We start from the raw sequence: 7,629 nt of genomic DNA on the forward strand, positions 1-7,629 counted from the left end.
CCTACCGCCGCCCGAGGAGACCCTGTGCACGCAAGGCCGCGGCGGCGGCGGCGGCGATAGCCGTGCGCGCGCAATGGGTGTGCGGACGGTGGTGCTCTTCTCACATCCCGGCGAGTTGGTTCTACGGAAGAGAGAGAGAGAGAGAGAGAGAGAGAGAGAGAGAGAGAGAGAGAGAGAGAGAGAGAGAGAGAGAGCTCACCTGGCTGAGTCGCCGGCGCCGACGGTGTGGCTGACATGGACGCGGCAGCTACTCGAGTTGGGGTCACCGCAGCCGCCGCCGCCGCTACAAGCTATCGATGTGAAATTTGGGAGGGGATTGCCAGTGCGTGGTGTTGTGGTCTGATGCCCGATGGCTAGGTTAGGTCAAGAGAAAGTTTTGGGCCGATTCCCCAATGGGCTGTTGAGCCTGCTGTCTGTCCAACAGCCTAGATGACCCTGTTTTGGTCCATTCCACGCTAAAACGTATAACGTTTTTTCGCTAAAACGCCAAAATAGCACGCTATAGCGTGTTTAGCGTCGTAGCGAGCAAATGTGCTCAAACGTAACGTGAGCCTCCCAAATATGCTATAGCGACGCTAAAACGCCGAAATAGCGCGCTATTCATTTCATTGGGTATGACCACCTTACCGAGTTGCTACAAGATCGTGGATTTGAAGTAGGACAAATCGATCCCACTCTTTTTACTAAGAAGGTCAAAGGGGAGTTGTTTGTATGCCAACTATATGTTGATGACATTGTCTTTGGTTCTCCTAACAAAGCTTTCAATGAGTAATTTGCCGCTCTCATGACCTCCAAGTTCAAGATGTCTTCGATGGGAGAGTTGAAGTTCTTCCTTGGTTTTGACATCAAACAAAGAAGAGAAGGAACCTTCATCAACCAAGCCAAATACACTCAAGACATGCATAAAAGATTCAAGCTAAGTGATGTCAAGCCGGCTACTACACCAATGCCTACCAAGTGCCAACTTGACATCGATCCCAATGGTAAAGCGGTGGATCAAAAGGTATATCGCTCCATGATTGGCTCCTTGCTTTACCTTTGTGCATCTAGACCGGATACCATGTTGAGTGTGGGGATGTGTGCACGGTTTCAAGCCGCACCGAAGGAAAGTCACTATGTGGCGGTCAAGCGAATCTTTCGATATTTGGCTCATACCCCAAGCTTTGGCTTATGGTACCCAAGAGGAGCAAACTTCAAGCTTGAAGGTTTTACGGATTCCGATTGCGCGGGAGACAAAGTGGATAGGAAGTCCACTTCCGGAGGGTGCCAATTTCTTGGTTGCTCTTTGGTAAGTTGGTCTTCCAAGAAGCAAAGTTGTGTGTCTCTCTCGTCCATCGAAGCGGAATATGTGGCGGTCGGTAGTTGTTGTGCTCAACTCCTATGGATGAGGCAAACTTTGAAGGAGTACGGTGTCATTTGTGACAAAGTGCCTCTTTGGTGTGATAATGAAAGTGCCATCAAGATCTCTCTCAACCCGGTGCAACACTTCAAGACGAAGCACATTGAGATTCGGTATCACTTCATCCGGGATCGCATTAGGCGAGGGGAGATCGAGCTCAAGTATGTCAACACTCATGATAACCTTGCAGATATTTTCACGAAGCCCTTGGATGAAGCAAGATTTCGCGAGTTAAGGCATGAGCTAAATATCATTGATTTGAGAAATGTGACTTGAACCCGTGTACCCCCCACCACAATCAACTTGTTGTCTAGTTTAGGTGTAGGCATGGACATAGGGGGAGTGTTGTTCTCTCAATGAACTCTCCGTCCCCCCATTATGCATAAATCGATCACCTCTTTCACATTAGCCATTTTTGATGGTACTTGTGCGTCAAAGACGAGTTTTGGTCATGGGCCCAAGGATAATTCTTCGCGGTGCCATACCATCCAACTCAACCATAGGTGGCTTCGGCCACTGCTCTCTCTCTTCGAGAGGCTTTGTCGCTTGGTGGTTTCTTGTTGTCTTTCTCCCTCTGGTTTGTGCGTATTCTTGTGCTTTCCTGTGTGTGAAAAGTTTCCGTGCAAAGGCCTTCTTCTCGTGTTGAAACATGCGGTGTCTTGAGTTCACGGTTCTACCGCAGCCAGCCACGGTACTACCGCTTGCGGGAGCACGGTACTTCCATCACCACGCGGCAGTAATTTTTTACTATCGCCTGGGTGAGCGGTACTACTGCCTCGGTGCGATACTTCCGCCCGAGCGGTACTACCGCGATGATACGCGGTACTACCGCGCCGGTTTGGGCGCGTGGGGATAAGGACGGGCAGGGGGAGTTCTAACTCCCCATACCCATTCGCAGTTCTTCCCCCACGTCGCCTCTTTCTCTCCCTCGCTCAAGAACGGAGCCGGCGTTCGTCGCCGGATCTCCTCCACCGGCTGCCCTCCCGTGATTCCGTCCGGTGGGATCATTCCCCACCACGTGCTCTTGCTATGGACCAAGGTCTTTCCCAACTCCCTCTCCTTGTTGTTTGTGTTTGGTGTTTCTAGGTTTTGGGGGATACTTGTGTGTTCTTGAGTTTCATAGGCTTATTCTATGCAAGAGTAGGATGAAGGAGCGCAGTATTGCGTAGGATTTATACTTGTATTTCTGTCTTGCGCTAGATTTGATCACCATAGCACCGCCGTTGTTTCGCGGTTCTTTTCAGATTCGAACCACTGTTTGGATCTGACGCGACGCGGTACTACCGCCCGTCTGGCGCGGTACTACCGCTTGTACGGTACTACCGCCCGTCGGGAGCGGTACTACCGCACTCACTGCGGCACTAAAATTTTACTTCCGCTCCTCGCACGGTACTACCGCGTTTTGGAGCGGTACTAATATTTTAGTACCGCAGGCATTGGCAGTTCTACCGTGGCTCACATCTATCACATGACAACTTTCTCGTATGCCTTCTATGTGTTTCTTGTGCTTTACCGTGGCCTTTGCATTGATCTTCTTCGCGTCGTTGGTGTTTTGCGTGTGTGTCTCAGGTGGTGGCTCTCGCCGGTCCAATCCCAGTCGTGACACTGGCTCCAAGCGTCTGCGCAACCCAGGTGAAGTACCAGAGGGCTCTTCTGCCTCCAAGCGCAATGTCAAGACCTCAGCTAGCAAGTACAAGGAGCCCGCTAAGGGCATGGATGAGATAGCCCCATCTGAGTACGTCCGTCTCAGGCAGCTTCACCCATATGTGAACCCTCGTTCCACTGTCAGAGGCTGTGAGCTGTTCTAGAACAAGCAACAGACCAACATCTATCTGGATGTCATCAAGAACAAGCAGAATACCTACATGGAGGTGAAATGGATTGATATGCATCACATGAGGAAGGACAAGTTCCGTGACTACTTTGGAGAGGCTCTGGACTTGGTGGAGCAGTTTGGCATTGAGCATGTGATATCATTTCACCTTGACTATGACCCTGAGCTTATCTGTCAGTTCTTTGCCTCGGTTTACTTTCACTCTCATGAGGAGCGGAGGATGACCTGGATGACCAATGGCCGTCAACTGTCTGCTACCTGGAAGGAGTTCATGGATCTACTCCAGGTTCCTGATGATGGGCTCAACACTCTAGTGGGTGTTCGCCCCCATGCCAATGCTGAGTCTGCCAACAAGGACAAGCTTGCACCATTCATGGTTGAGAAGGCGCTCACCGATGGCAAGACAGCGTTGGTGCTCAACTCTTTTCTGGATATCATGTATCGCATCTTCCGCAACTCCTTGTTCCCTCACATCGGTGACAAAGACAAGGTTCATGCCTATATGGTGGATATGATGCTCATTTGCGAGGAGGCTCGTTCGTCTCAGTCTCAGCCACTTGATGTCTCACACATCATGTGGTGTGAGCTTCGGTTTGCAGTGTTCAACCGCAAGGTGCCTATCTATGGGCCCTATCTGTTTCGGCTGATCTCGAAGACTTGGGAGAAGATGTTCCCTGGTGAGGAGTTCCTTGCTCTAGACTGGATTCGCCATGAGCCCATCTGTCTGCGTATCAAACCCAACTGGGCCAACACCACTACTCGTGTCGAGGCGACTGCTGCTAGGGCTGCTGTTGATGAGGAGGATGTTGGCGCCGAGGATGTTGCTGAGGGCCGTGATGCTAGGCCTTCCCAGAGTGCCACTATGCCATCATGGGCCAAGAAGCTGAGGGACAAGATGAAGACTCTTTTCTGCATGCAAGCCAAGGGGCAGTACAGGACTCACGTGGCGTCCAAGGAGAGTCGTCGCAGGGACAAGAAGATCTTGCAGCTCTATGGTGAGGAAGTGTCTGGTGGGTCTGAGGAGCGCATCACTCCAGAGGCCGAGTGGATGGAGAAGCAGGGCTACAGGTGGACTGATTCTGAGGAGGATGTCGAGGAGACCATCCCTGCTGCCGAGGAGACTGACGGAGAGGGTTGGTACGAGTTCCCTGCTTGAGCCACCTCTTGTGTGTAGGTGTCCTCTCTACCTTTTTGGCGTCTCGATGCCAAAGGGGGGGAGGGTGTAGGGATTTGCGAGTCGTGTGTGTCGTGTGTTTGCTGCTTTCTCGGTTGAACTATTTGCTGCTTTCTCGTTTGAACCTCGGTTGCTTTACTTCGTATGGTGTAAGACATATGCACTCTATCTATCCTAGTGAGCTTGTGTTATATTGTGCTATCTTAATGCTATGCTCTACTTTGATGTTAATTATCGTGCCTTGGTCTCTAAAATATAGGGGGAGTGTTGATCCTAGTCTGTGTGCTATGCATTCCAAAGCATTCATCTAGAGTGCACACATCTAGGGGGAGCCCATCTATATTTTAGAGAGGTGGGGTTTGCCCTTGCTCAAAATTATCTTATCTATGTGCAAATCCCGTGTTGTCATCAATCCACCAAAAAGGGGGAGATTGTAAGGGCATATTTATCCCTTAGGTGTTTTGGTGATTGATGACAATGCTTTTGCGGACTAATCGTGTGCCTTGAGTTTCTCAGATACTTCATCACTAGGCACGAGACGATTCAGTGCCCCTCGAAGACTATTGAAGTCGGTGTTGTTCTACGTTTCTCTTTGGTGGATTTGAGTCGTAGGAGAGCCGTACTATTAAGAGGGGTCCGCGTCGGAAAGGTTTGGGTGGAGTCAACACGTACACTTGTCCTACTTTTCCTTGCACTTTGGAGCGTCGCTTCGTTATCCTTGTTGTGCAGAAATCTGACAGCTACTATTGTACTTGCGGTAGTACCGCAAGTACCAGCGGTAGTACCGCTCCTCTGGAGCCGTAGTACCGTGGCTTCCAGGCCTAGTGCCGCTCCGGTACGGTAGTAGGGGCGGATGTAATTTTTTACATCCGCGTCACCCACGGTAGTACCGCTCGTCCAGCGCAGTAGTACCGTGGGAGCCCACGGTAGTACCGCTCCCCTGGAGTCGTAGTATCGTGGCCCTCCTACCTAGTACCGCGGCATCACGGTAGTAGGAACGGATGTAATTTTTTACATATGCGCCTCAACGGTAGTACCGCGCCTCGTGCGCGGTAGTACCACGTCAGATTTTTGCACCACCTCATTTTCAGCGGAAGTAGGCACGGATGTAATTTATTTCATCCGCGGTCTTCGTAGGCAATGACTTCCCTGCCTTGCGGTAGTACCGCAAGGGGGAGCGGTAGTACCGTGCAAGCGGTAGTACTGCACTCTAGTCAGGCAAGTCCCGGCCTCTGCTGTTGTCGCGGAAGTACCGTGGTCCGCCACGGTAGTACCGCAAGGCCTCGCGGTAGTACCGCGCCCCTGGAGCGGTAGTACCGCGTGTCGCGGGCTGAACATGTGGATAACGGTTGGATATTTCCCATGACTATATAAGGGGCGTCTTCTACCTCTAGTTGACCACCTCTTCCACCTCTAAGCTCCATTGTTGCTCCAAGCTCCATTTTCACCCGATCTCTCTCCCTAGCCAATCAAACTTGTTGATTTGCTCGGGATTGGGTGACAAGGGCCCGATCTACACTTCCACCACAAGATATTTGATTCCCCCCACTTACCCCTAGCGGATCTTGTTACTCTTGGGTGTTTGAGCACCCTAGACGGTTGAGGTCACCTCGAAGCCATACTCCATTGTGGTGAAGCTTCATGGTGTTGTTGGGAGCCTCCAATTGTTGTGGAGATTGCCCCAACCTTGTTTGTAAAGGTTCGGTTGCCGCCTTCAAGGGCACCAATAGTGGAATCACGGCATCTCGCATTGTGTGAGGGCATAAGGAGAATATGGTGGCCCTAGTGGCTTCTTGGGGAGCATTGTGCCTCCACACCGCTCTAACGGAGACGTACTTCCCTTTAAAAGGAAGGAACTTCGGTAACACATCCTCGTCTCCACCGGCTCCACTCTTGATTATTTCGTGCCTTTACTTTTGCAAGCCTACTTGTGTTGCATCCCTTGCTTGCTTATGTGCTAGTTGTTATTGCACCATATAGGTTGCTCACTTAGTTGCACATCTAGACAACCTATTTTGTTGCAAAGTTTAATTTGGTAAAGAAAAGCTTAAAAATTGTTAGTTGCCTATTCACCCCCCCCTCTAGTCAACCATATCGATCCTTTCAGACACTACCTGTGTTATCCTGCAATTCTCACAAACGCATTAGTCCCTCAACCAAATTTGTCGTCAATACTCCAAAACCAACTAGGGGTGGCACTAGATGCACTTACACAATCCACCACACCACACACTGGAGTAGGGTATTACACCACAATGGTGGCCTGAACCAGTATAATCTCGTGTCCCTTGTGTGTTCATCTTTCTTGCTTAGATCCTTGCGGGACTTCGAGACGTGAGCTAGTAGGGGAGAGATCTTCGTGCACACCCCAGTGTTCGAACCTCGAGGGTCTGCCGGAACCCGAAATCCAACAGATTCACACATGGAAGTTTGAGAGTTATTTAATCATGGATAACATTAAGTTGGCAACTTTAATATACATCTGGGTGGATTGGTTGAGGCACCTGGGGAACCTAGTGTTGCCTGTTTTTGGGAAATCCCGGAGTACCCGTGTGATCTTTCCTATGGAATGCCACCCAGGCTCAAAGGGATCATAAGATTATTCATGCTAGAAACTTCTGTGTGCAACCACAAGCCATTATGGGCTCAGGCGTAGTTGAGTAAGTTGCGTGAGCTCTTGAAGAGGTGGACTAGCAGATGTAGGGGGGGAGTAGGTGTACCGGTCCACCCAGAATAGAGAGTTAATGCTTCAGAAAGACTATGTCTCGATCATCCGATCATGGATGCGGCCGAGTGTTGTGGGGAAAAGTGCGCAACCTCTGCAGAGTGTATAAAGTAATCATGGTTAGCCGTGTCCCTGGTTATGGACATCTTGAGTGTCTAGTACTTGAATCTATTGATGTGATCTCATCACGATACTTTAATTAATTTGTTTTGGGTTAATGATGATACTTTTAATGGGGATTTGAGTTGGGGTTACCTTCTCAAATAATGGGCAACTTGGGAGTAGTTAAATAAATGTATTCCTTTGTTATAGGGAAAAACTAGCTTTATGCAAAATCATAAACTTACAGCCTCCACCAACCAAATATTGCATATAGATGTAGTTCTTGCATTTCATTGCTTTACAGTGTAACTCTACCAGCATATTCAATGTGTTGACCTACATGGCTGCAACGTCTCATGTTGCAGACTACTCAGACGACGAATAAGGTGCGATAG

Source organism: Triticum dicoccoides, chromosome 6B (assembly GCF_002162155.2).
Source record: "Triticum dicoccoides isolate Atlit2015 ecotype Zavitan chromosome 6B, WEW_v2.0, whole genome shotgun sequence".
NCBI classification, from domain to species: Eukaryota; Viridiplantae; Streptophyta; class Magnoliopsida; order Poales; family Poaceae; genus Triticum; species Triticum dicoccoides.